Source organism: Carassius carassius, chromosome 22, assembly GCF_963082965.1.
Source record: "Carassius carassius chromosome 22, fCarCar2.1, whole genome shotgun sequence".
Taxonomy (NCBI): Eukaryota; Metazoa; Chordata; class Actinopteri; order Cypriniformes; family Cyprinidae; genus Carassius; species Carassius carassius.
In genome coordinates this window covers 31,873,313-31,886,246 of record NC_081776.1, presented here as the reverse complement: position 1 = coordinate 31,886,246, position 12,934 = coordinate 31,873,313, and positions in this window count along the sequence as shown.

Genomic DNA, 12,934 nt, shown 5'->3' with positions numbered 1-12,934 from the left:
GTGTTCAGGTCAGATCACACACGCAAAGTTGCTAGAAAAGTGACCCTCTTATCTGGCACAATGTCATCCTATGCTGTGATGAACGAGAACTGGATGATTCTGTCCTGGGTGATGCTGCAGAGTGAAAGTGAGCAGTCATTGGAGTCAATGTACTGTGGGCTATCCAATCGCTACAGTGCTGCTGGTATTCCCAAGGCCAAGTACCAGTGGGTGGACAGGTATAAATCATCACATCTAACCAAACATTACATCAAGTGGTGTAAGCAAAGGTTATGAATACATTAAAATGTATTTTTCTTTCTCCTTTATGTACTTAGGGACTGCTGTGCCGCTTTCAGAGTGATGGAGCCAGGACCTTATGAGCACCAGCAGTGGGAAGCCTGGAGGACCACAGAAGCTATTGTGGCAGAGGTTACATCAGGAAACCTCAAGAATTTACATGCCGCGTGCAGGAAGTTCAACGAGGACATGGTTGTTAAACTGGACTTGTTTCACTGTATGCGGCGGTTCACCAGGGAGTGTGTTTCGGAGCACCATCCTCTGTATGGCTCCTTCTGCCAGTTCCTCTCTTCTGCCTTCTCTGTAGTTGATCAGAGTGACCTGGAGAAACTGAAGAACGCATACAGATTCTGTGGTATCGAGCCTGCTAATCCCACCAAGCTGCACATCAGAGAGCACTGCAGGACAAAAGTGCCACATCCCAGAGAGCTGGTTCAAAGGGTGGAAGAAGTGTTACACCATTTCTATCTGGCAAAGGATCCCAACAACATCTTCCTTTTCAAACCCTCAATGTTAAAATTATGGTGGATTTAGCTTATCCACATCCTTAGAGGCTGCCTGAGTGATCCTGAGGTGGAGGAAGGAATCCTCTACAGAAATGGTGGAACCCTACAGCTGAATCATGTCAAGGGTGATGGAGCTGCTGTGCCCATTTGGATCCCTGTGAGAGGCACTTCACAGCAGGAGGGGTTTCATTTCCACCAGGCTCAGTGGGTAACAGGCAATCGTGTCTCTCCTGAGTTGTTCCAAGCACAGGGTATGACTGGTGTGGCACGCTGGAATTATCAGCGGCTGGTGGACCTAAAGCAGCCTGGGGTTGTCTTACCTGGAGTGTTTGACCCTGTTTTGATGATGGAGTTAAACAGGGCATCTATAAGAGTGACAGGGCAACCCAAATATCCAGCCTTGCACATCTCCAGCAGGGACACAGGAGAGAGGTTTGGCCTGCAATACGTGGAGCCAGGTTGTCGACCTGTGCCTCTTTACTTTGACAAGCACAAAAGCAGGAAGACAGACCTAGGAGATGTGGAGATGCAAGAGGAGTCTTCATCTGGCGTTCCGTTTCCATTCCCATCTCAGGTAAGCCTTTAAAAAAATTGATAACAGTTTTTTTTAATAAAAATAATACATTTATAATTCTCACTTGCATATTGCACTCATTTTTTTAGGAATGCCTAAAGGATACCTCTTCTGCTGAGACCCCTCTTGCTGCAGAACCAGAGGCTACCTCACAGCCTGTCATTTTTCACCAGTTTCCTACACCAAGTGCTGTGACAATGAAGGAACAAACATCTGAGGAGTGTCTTTTATTTGGAGGTAACTATATAATACATACAGGCGTCAATGTGTGTAATCTGTCTGCCTCATCTATGGACACAAAAAACAAATACTTAAGTTAGTAATTTTGTGAATCTCTTTTAGAACTCCCAAGCACATCACCACTGCCTGTAGCTGCTTCTCCCTGTGCTGCTCGCACTGGACCTATTAAGACCGGTGGCCGAGTTTTTGTGTTGGACCATAACAGATGGACGGATCCAATGAGAAATGCAATTGATGGTTTGCTGGCCAAGCATCATGGGAGCAAGGATCTCCTTACAAAGGTGGATGCTGAATATGCTGCTATGGTACAGAGTGCCTGTACTGACCCCAACAGCCTTCTGCATTCCACCAGAAAGCAGCACATAAGCAGGTACATAAAACACCTTGCTAAAAAAAAGAACACTAATGCTTCTATCAACACCAGCCCAGAAAAGCTCTTGGAGACACAGCAGTTATGGAAGCGTCTTCACTCAGGCAGTGAAACAATCAGAGTCCCAGTGACAGTACTGCCACCTGCCGCAGTCAATCCACCTGCAAAGGCTGTTCCTGAGGCTGTCCCTCTGGACCAGACAGCGTTCGAGAAGATGGTGAAGGACATCATAGAGAAGCAGCAGGCAGTTCAGCAGCAACAACATTTGCAGGCGCTGCAAAAAAAGCAAACCAGATCCTGTTTAGCCTGTGGCCAGCCTAAGTCTCGATACATGGGTGATGGCTCCTCAATACATTTCTTCTATCAAGGTAGTGATGTTAAATACTTCTACTGCTCCAAGAAAGTATTTGACACATATTCAGCAGAGGGCCTGACCAACCCCAGAATGCCTTTTGAAGACTTTGCAGAGACTCCTTTTTTTCAGCGGGAACTGGAGGCCTCTAAGCAGAGAGGGGCAGCTAGGAAGAGGGTCACTGATGAGAGAAGCAAGCGGAAGTCAGCAGTAGAGCATCCTACTGGTCGTCTGTGCAGATTCTGCCACCTGCCACTGAAACAAGGACCCAACAGTCCTCATATTCACACTGGTTTACCTGGAGTGGCAGGCAAATACATTTACTGTCCTGCTAAAGTGTTTTCTCTTTATCAGGCTCAGGGAATGAGTGCAGAAATGTCATGGAGAGACTTTCAGCAGTCTCCATTCTATGAGACTGAGAAGCAGAGGTGGATAAAGGAAAAGAAAAAATGACTTCACTGTGCTACAAAACAGTATTTGAGATCTGGGCATGTCATTTGCCAAAGACATTCCTTGCACAAGGTTGTGTATATATGTAGGGGAGAGTGGGGTGATTTGTGCCAGTGGGGAAGTTGTGCCACCCCCTGTTTCTAGGGAACCATAGAAGAAATCGGTCATGTGTCCACACATTTTTGATGACTCAGCCATTTCACTCATCCTGCAAAGAAGAGAGCCTTATTGCATGAGAGGTAAGCACATTTAAGTTAAAAAAACATTTTTTTGCCTTTCAAAGTAAAATTTCTATGATCATGATTTTTTGATTGTTGTGTCTGAACAGTTATAGACAAGTTTGAAAACATTTCACACATGTTTTAGTGCTTTGGTAAGCTACATTATGAGTCTATACAGCTAGCATGATGTTAGCTCAAAACTGATGGATGATGCATTTTTTCTAAAATGGTGGGGTTGGGGTGATTTGTGCCAAAGGGCCTGAGTTAAGTTGTGCCAGTGGCACAACTCACCCCCACTTATAAATATTTTAAACATATTATTTTATTGTATTTGTGCATTTTATTCTTAAGTTTTATCACTAAAACTATGTGAGATTCTTCATTTTATACCAAAAATAGAAATATACCACGTCATGCCAGGGAGTTATATGAGGAAGACAGGCAGGGCTTCCACTCCTCTACAGGACATGGACAGAGCAGTGAAAGAGGTGGAGAAGGGAAAGTCCATTCGTCAGGTGGCGAGGCAGATGAACATATGCAGGATGACATTAAAACGATACATGGAGAAGAAAAAGATAGCTGGAAAAGAAATAAGGCCAGGATATAAAAGAAGTGGACTTGCCAATCAAGTCTTTGACGAACATATGGAGAAAGAGCTGGCAGAACATATAAAGGCACTAGCAGCAATGTTTCACGGTCTAAGTCCCATGAAATGCTGTGAACTTGCTTTTGAGTATGCAAAAAGAAATGACATCGATATCCCTGCCAGCTTCCTTCCAGCTTTCTTGCCAAAAGCCACAGCAAGAAGGCCCAGAATGAAAAGAAAGAAAGTAAAATCAAAAATCGCGACCGAAACACCTGAGAAGATGGAACTGGAGAGGGTACAAAAAGAAAAAGAAGATAAAATGGCTGAAAAGGAAAAGAAAAAGAATGAAAGGCAGATGAAAAGGGCTCTCAAAGAATCAAATCAAACTAAACTCAAGAAAATGAAGAAAACGGTTGTGTACAGTAGCTCAGAAGAAAGCACCATGGCCATTCCACTTAATGACACCACTGACGATGATAAAGCAGAGGATGACCTGGAGAACACACACGACAGAGAAAATGAAAGGGGTGAAAAGAAGAAAAGGAATGAAAATAAGAAGATAGGGACTAAACCAACCAAACCAAAAAAGAAAGTTGTTGTCTCCAGTAGCTCAGAAGATAGTGACATTTCCATTCCACTTAACGACACCACTGACTATGAGAGTTCAGATGTCCAGAATGATTATGATGCTGATGATGGTGACAAGGATCTGACTGCTGGGGACTTTGTCATTGTGAACTTTGCAGGCAAAACCAAATTCTATAACTATATTGGATTGGTTGAGAAGGTTGATGGTGCCGACATCAATGCAAAGTTTCTAAGGCGAAGTAGTAAGAGGTCTGTCTGTAGATGGAAAGCCAATCTTCACTTTCAAAGAAAATGATGAAGGAGTCATCCCTAGAGAAGATGTGCGTAAGAAACTACCCACACCACAAAAACTTGGAGGTACAGCCAGAAGGGAGCAGAAATTTATATTCCCCTGTAGCATTGACAAGTGGGATGTTATGTAGTAGGCCAGATCTGTGAAAAGGATGGCATTCAGTATGGTCTTCATTTGAATTTCATTTCGTTCTGAACATATGTTCATGTGGCGCTAGGCCTTGTTTAAGAAAATTTGCCTTCGATGTCATAAATGACCATAAAATAGAATTTGCTGGTTTTTTTTTTTTCATTTTGAATTAAACTTTGTTCTGATGTGTTCATGAAGCGCTAGGGCTTGTTTAAGAAAATTGACCTTTGATGTGCTCATGTGGCGCAATAGGCTTGTAGAAAATTGCCCTTTGATGTTGTAAAATTACTTTAAATAAACCTTAAATGAGTAATATTGTATTGAATTTTTCTAGCTTTTATAAAGCATTACAGTTTCTGAGATCAAAATATACTGTTTTACTTCAATAATCAATGGCACAATTTACCCCAATGCATTCTCTCCAAAGGCACAACTTACCCTGCACCTGGGGCAAGTTGTGCCACAAGACCACTTTTTTTCAGAAAGCTATATTTCTTAAATACTATATTTCAGATCGAAAGTGATTGTTCCCAGAGATGCACCACATCCTGAAATATATGTTCATATTGTAGTTGGAACCATTGCTATCATGACCTCAGCTTAAAGTCACTTTAAGTAAAAACTGGCACAACTCACCCCACTCTCCCCTATATATATTTTGTTGCACTTGTAATTTTTTTTTTATTAAAATTTGTTTTTTTTTTTAAATTATTTCATTAATTTCCATTTGTTCATTAAAATACCGAAATGATTATTTTATTCTATTGCATTATATTTTAGTGGGGTTTTTATTTTGTTGACTTGCATTGTTAATAACTGTTATAACTAAACTGTCTACATAATTATTTCATTTTAAAAATAATTTTTTCTTGTTTTTTCCCCCCCGTTATCCACAACTTTAGATTATATTATCATTATTGTTGTTGTTGTTATTTAATCTATAATTGTAAATTATTTAATTTATTTCTGTTTTCTATTTCTGTTCATTAAAATACCAAAAGTAATATATTTTATTGTATTGCATTGTATTTTAGTGTTTTTATTTTTATTTTATTGACTTGCATTGTTTTATCTTGCCTCATAAACACTATATGGTAATAACTGTTGCTATTAAACTCTTTTTTAATTTAAAATATGTGTTTCTTGTATTTTCTCCCCCGTATATATATATATATATATATATATGGGTTGTCTGTACATAGTTATACAAATATAAAATGAATTTCTCTTTAAAAATAAAGGCCTGAAACATTACCAAATGTTCTTTTTTAATTATTCTAATTGTTCTATATTAAAAATAACTATTCCCTATTATAATGTAAATATTTATTAAGATTTATTAAGATATATTTATTTAATCATTATATATTTTGGTTAGTTTTTCTTTTTGTGAGTGTTAGTTATATTACATATATATGGGTTTTCTTTACACAGTTATACAAATATAAATAGATGTCTCTTTAAAAATAAAGGCCTGAAACATTATCAAAATGTTCTTTTTAATAATTCACAATTTTCTATATTAAAAATAAATATGTTTCTTAAGATCGTTGCACATTTTGTACATCCTACAAAACAACAATTATTACAATATTTATTTTATCTTTGTTCACAAAGTTCATCTATTATATGTTAATCGTACCTAAAGTGTATCTAGATGAAAAAACGAATACTAACTCATTTTATGGTATTTGTGGCCGAGACGGGATTCGAACCTCTAATTCTGTGTATTTTTTCGTCCCGCCTCCCTGGAATTGCCTTCGTTCCTATTGGCTAGTCAGCGCTCTACACCTATCCGAGACTGGCCTTCGCGTGTAAGGCGAACGTGATAACCTCTACACTACAGAAACCTGCGGCCAATGATGTGTCAGATCTTTTAATCGCATTAATTTAGTTGCACTCTTCAGTCTGCAAATACCTTCTATTTTTAGCGGCAAACCAAGCATTTCTCCAGTTGTCTGCGGGAATCTTCTGTGGCCATTTCTTTTGTGCTTTTTTCCCCCTTTCACTTAATATATATATTTTTATACCTTGTACGAAATATTGGGTCTTTGAGTGCACCAGCCATCTGTTCATTGAAACTGCCTGGTTTAAAGTACAGAGTCTGTCGGTGTGGCAGTTACTGCTGCCTAGTGTGGCTTAATAATTATCTTCACACCTGTGTAAAGACAGGCCTTCGTGACGTAGAGCTGCTGCCTAACAGAGGGCCACTCTGACGAATATCTTCTTTCGTGTTCCTCAGAAGAAAGCCACACAGGCTTGGAATGTCACAGTTGTGAATCTTGGCCGCAAAGCCTTGGAAGTGTTGAGTTCCTCCTCAACAGAAACCCACCTAAACAATTGTGAAAAAGAGATTCAGTGTTCCTGCCCAGTTTCGAACTGGGGACCTTTCGTCTATGAGGCGAACGTGATAACTTTTTTTTTTTTTATTAAGAAATTTCAATCAATAAAATACAATGGATTAAACACAAGTAATAGAAAATACATAATTTTTTCTATAATAACATCTTTAAATTACACATCTTTCCTTTACATAGATAATTTTAAAATCTCCTTCACTTCCTGGCAGCTTCCACATTAAATCACTTAAAACACAATAAACTTTTGGGGTAAAAACATCATAAAAAGAATCTAACATATTTCCACCTTTAAAGTACACATACAGTCTTTCAATATATAATTCTGTTTTCCTTTTAAACACAGTCCAAACATCCAAAACAATTTTTTCCTTTTTAGCCACAGTTCTTCTCTCCCATATTGCACTTTTTATTAGCATTACAAACAGATTAATAACACTTTTTTCCCAACCCAACATCACCACTCTGTTCCATTCCATTACATTTTCATCCCACTCCTCAGTCACATCTTTAATTAAACATTTACATTTTCTTAAAAATTCCTCCAGTTCTCTACAATATAAAAACATATGTAAAATCCCCTCTTCCTTTTCCCGGCACACTTTACACAGAGCGTTTTCTTCCATTCCTATTTTATTTAAAATAACATCAGTAAAAACCACTTTTGTCTTATAAAATACTCCAAACATCCCAATTTTGTTTCCACACACTTCCCCGTCATGTTTCTCCATATACACTCTTTTTTTAAATCTTTGAATTTCTGCATCCAGTATCCATTTGTAATCGGCTCTTTAAAAACACAATCTCTAAAAGAACAATAAATAATTTTCAGAGTACATTCGTTAAAATCATACAGTTTTTCGCCTAATTTCACATAAATACATTTCTCTTTTGGCTCTCCTTCCATACATTCTATTCTTTTAATCCACTCTTTGGGTATTGCACTTTTAATGATTTCATATTTATTTTTTATTTCTTGTTCACTATAATCCTCTTTTGCCTCCTTCATTGCATCTACAATAAATTGTGTCGGTAAAAACCACTCTTTAAATTCATACAAAACATCTCTCACTCTTGTTATCCCCACTTCCATCCATTTCTTTAAAAAAATCCCTTTGTCTTGCTTTAAAATGTTTTTGTTTAAGAACAGAGGTTGATTTAAAATGGTTTCTCTCCCATGTGGATCATACTCATCTTTATCTAAAAATTTTCCCCAAGCACTAAAAATTTCTCTATAAAACTCTGGTAAGCACTCTGTCATCCAATTCTTTGTTTTCATCCATAAAATTCCATCCCCTATGTTAAAATCCCCACATTTGTTTAAAAAATATTCCATTGTCTTTTTCCATGCTGTTTTGTGACCCTCATCTAGATATTTTTTTACTATTTTAATTCTTAAGCTAGTTTTTCTCTGTTCCACAACAATTAATCCCATCCCTCCTTTCCCTGCTTCTCCTATTAATGTACTATATGCAATTCTTGACGATTTACTATTCCATAAAAAATAAAAAATAAAAGTTTTCAACCTTTTTTCCACCCACATTGGCATAGCAGTCACATATAAAACAAACCACAACTTTGACACCATTAACACATTTAAAATTAAAACCTTCCCTTTTAAACCTAAAGTCCTCAATTTCAATCTCTTTTTTCGTGTTTCTCAGAAGGTAGTACATATAATGGGTTCATGGAGAAAAAAACCACATATAAATACATTGCCATTGGTCGCATAATGGTTCGAAGGGATTGTACTGCCAATTTGGATCCACTTTCTCCTTTAGAAAACTGGCCAACGTGATGAGTCCGATCGGGCCGAATTTTGGATATGTGTCTCGGGGGATCCCCTCGACCGGGCATAAAAGTGTGGTGGCCCTACGACCTTATTTAGGGGTCAAACGGTCATAGAAGGGACCCCACGTCCAACAAACCGGTACGCGTTTTGATCGGAGGTGGGACGTCCACAGTTCAGAGACGATAGGTCGTAGGGCCCCCAGATTTGAGATTCTGGCATCTCAGGGGCCCCTCAACCATGGCCCCGAAACACATAGCCGTAGGACCCAAGTAAAAAAGTGCATCGCAATAGGTCCTACACAGGACCGCACGAACAGGAGCCACCGTTCCAAATTTCGGGCCCATAGGACATTTCTAAAAAAATCCCTCCTGCAATTAACTTGAATGTTTTCGGCCTAGCGGTTTCGTGGACATGGCTCGCCGGGGTCCGGCGAGACATTAATTGTTATGCATATTCTACAGTATTATGTGATAAAACTTACATGAATGTAGAGGTGTTTCCATTAACAATATTGCACACATTTGAAATAAATCAAGTTAAATAAAGTTGCTATCTAATAAACTGCAAGTGGACACATATGCCGTCAAATAAATTGCAGGTGCAATAAATTATTGCATAAATATGTGGTGAAATTAACCAAAATCCAACATTTTTTCTATTAAAATTCTAAATTATTATGGGATAGATCTTACATTAATGGACTCTGCTGAGATGTCTGAGTACACTGCAGGCGTTTTGATCAACAATATTGCATATATTTAAATAAATCAAATTTAATAGAATTGTTATTTATTAAACCTCAGGTGGACACATATCCCACTTGCCATTTATCCATATTGGATGGACATAAATTTTGGGGCACCGTATCTCCACCTCCCAGGGGTTCAGGGACTTGGGGCCGGTGGCGTCGGATAGAGGTCCCCAAGGTCTAATTTTTTGCTCAGAGTTTGGTGTTTTTTCCCCTCTTTTTGAGTGAGTTATGGCCGGTCAAAATTTGGGAGTTTTTGCATTTGCGGGACCGTATCTCTGGCCCCCGGGGGTCTATCGACTTTGGGGAGGTGGCTTCAGAGAGGGCCCTTCGAGGGCTATCAAGTCACCGAGTTTCAAGTTGCTAGGTCTCTTCCTTCCATTTGACTATCAAAAATATGGGGGGCCATAACTCCGCCCCCTGGGGTGTTATGGATGGGGGGCCAGTGGTGTTTGGTAGGCCTTCTGGAGGTCTTACTCTGACCTGAGTTTGGTGAAGTTTGCCCTGTTTTGGGGGCAGCTTGGCAAATTTTGTGACATTTTGGTGAACATGCACCACATGAAAATCCAACTTCTTTCTATGCAAATTCTCTATGCAAATTCTACAGTATTATGTGATAAAACTTACATGAATGGACTCTGCAGAGTGTGCTGAGTACAGTACAGGTGATTTCTCTAGGCCTCATCCTAAGATTTTTCTTCCAAGTTCCACCACCCTCGAGGTGACTTCTCTAGCTGGGGAGGGTGCGCCCTGGCGGTCTTGGATGAGTAGGTGCGAGGGGGATGGATGGTACTTTTTTTGCTAATATCTCCGTGAAGCGGTGGATCCCGGGGCTAAAATTCAGGGGATCCCTAGAGAGTCCAGGGGCCTACCGTATGCGATCACCCACGAGTTCAAAGGTGGTCTGGTTCCCGAGTTATAACGGTTCTAATTCCAAATTTCGGCGGTCCGTATCTTGGACACCCCGGGTCATAGGGTCATGGGGCAGGTGTCGTCGGATAGAGGTCCTCACGGCCTGATGTAGATCTGATTTTGGTGCAATTTTGCAACGTTTTGGGGGAGTTATAGCTTGGCAAATGTCGTGACATTTTGGTGAACATTCATTTACATTTACATTTACATTTATTCATTTAGCAGACGCTTTTATCCAAAGCGACTTACAGATGAGGACAGTGGAAGTAATCAAAAACAACAAAAAGAGCAATGATATATAAGTGCTATAACAAGTCTCAGTTAGGTTAACACAGTACACGTAGCATGGGATTTTAAATAATAAAAAAAAAAAAAAATAACTTATAGAATAAAAAAAGAATAGAGCAAGCTAGTGTTAGAGATCTTTTCACATACACACACACACACACACACACACACACAAACAATTGCATAATAAATGAAAAGAAAATAGAATACAAAAAGATTAGAAAGGTAGGTAGATTTTTTTAAAGAATAGAATTAGAATAGTGAGTGTTAAATTTAGAGGGTCAAATAAAGATGGAAGAGATGTGTTTTCACCCGATTCTTGAAGATGGCTAAGGACTCAGCTGCTCGGATTGAGTTGGGGAGGTCATTCCACCAGAAGGGAACATTTAGTTTAAAAGTCCGTAAAAGTGACTTTGTGCTTCTTTGGGATGGCACAATCAAGCGACGTTCACTTGCAGAACGCAAGCTTCTAGAGGGCACATAAGTCTGAAGTAACAAATTTAGGTAAATGGGTGCAGAGCCAGTGGTAGTTTTGTAGGCAAACATTAATGCCTTGAATTTTATGCGAGCAGCTATTGGAAGCCAGTGCAAATTGATAAACAGAGGTGTGAAGTGTATTCTATTTGGCTCATTAAAAATTAATCTTGCTGCTGCATTCTGAATTAATTGTAAAGGTTTGATAGAATTGGCTGGAAGACCTGCCAAGAGGGCATTGCAATAGTCCAGCCTGGACAGAACAAGATCTTGAACAAGGAGTTGTGCTGCATGTTTCGAAAGAAAGGGCTTGATCTTCTTGATGTTGAATAAAGCAAATCTCCAGGATCGGACAGTTTTAGCAATGTGGTCTGAGAAAGTCAGCTGATCATCAATCATAACTCCAAGGCTTCTAGCTGTTTTTGAAGGAGTTATGGTTGATTTCACCTAACTTGATGGTGAAATTGTGATGAAACGATGGGTTTGCTGGAATCACAAGCAGTTCTGTCTTGGCAAGGTTGAGTTGATGCCTCGACCGGGCATAAAAGTGTGGTAGCCCTACGACCTTCTTTAGGGGTCAAACGGTCATAGAAGGGACCCCACGTCCAACAAACCGGTACGCGTTTTGATCGGAGGTGGGACGTCCACAGTTCAGAGACGATAGGTCATAGGGCCCCCAGATTTGAGATTCTGGCATCTCAGGGGCCCCTCAACCATGGCCCCGAAACACATAGCCGTAGGACCCAAGTAAAAAAGTGCATCGCAATAGGTCCTACACAGGACCGCACGAACAGGAGCCACCGTTCCAAATTTCGGGCCCATAGGACATTTCTAAAAAAATCCCTCCTGCAATTAACTTGAATGTTTTCGGCCTAGCGGTTTCGTGGACATGGCTCGCCGGGGTCCGATGGGGCCGAATTTGGTATGTTTGCCTCATGGGGACCCAGAGCTTGGAGAGTACAGCTGATGAGACATCAACCACAATATCGCTAAAATTTATCTATCCACGAAACTACTAGGAAGGGCACACTGAATAAATGGCAACTGGGAGGTTATTTAAAGAAAAATGTCTATTTACAGTTTATTCAGCGGGACCTCCGTAGTGCTCCCGTGGACATTAATTTTTATGCATATTCTACAGTTTTATGTGATAAAACTTACATGAATGGACTCTGCTGAGCGTGCTGAGTACAGTAGAGGTGTTTCCATTAACACTATTGCACACATTTTAAATAAATCAAGTTAAATAGAAGTGCTTTGTTAACGAGTCGGCCCTTATGGAACTGTTTTCAACTTGTCACACATGTGGTGTATCCATGACTGACAAGAAAATCACCAGCTGTGGATCAAAGATCAAAATAGAATGGACTTGTCTCGATCACCATACATGAGTGTGGCAGTCATGTCCAGATGTCCGTGGAATCCCTGAGAATAACCTAGTGTCCTCAGCAGCCATTATTTTCACTGGAATAACACAAAATGAAATTGCAGAGTGGGTCGATCTTCTGAATTTACAGCTTCCAAAGAAGACATCGTACTACTCACTACAGTCCACTTATATGATACCTGTAATTCACAAAGCCTACACTGACATGCAAGAAAAAAATATCGCCGAACTCCAGGAAGCAGCGTCTCATGGTAGACACATAGATATTGCTGGTGATGCAAGGTAAATATTTCCGTTAAATATCATACAGTATATGTGCTCATTACTGTTACAATATTATGTCTTATATTATAATTCAGTCAAATCACGATTGGCTTCAGCCCACAAGT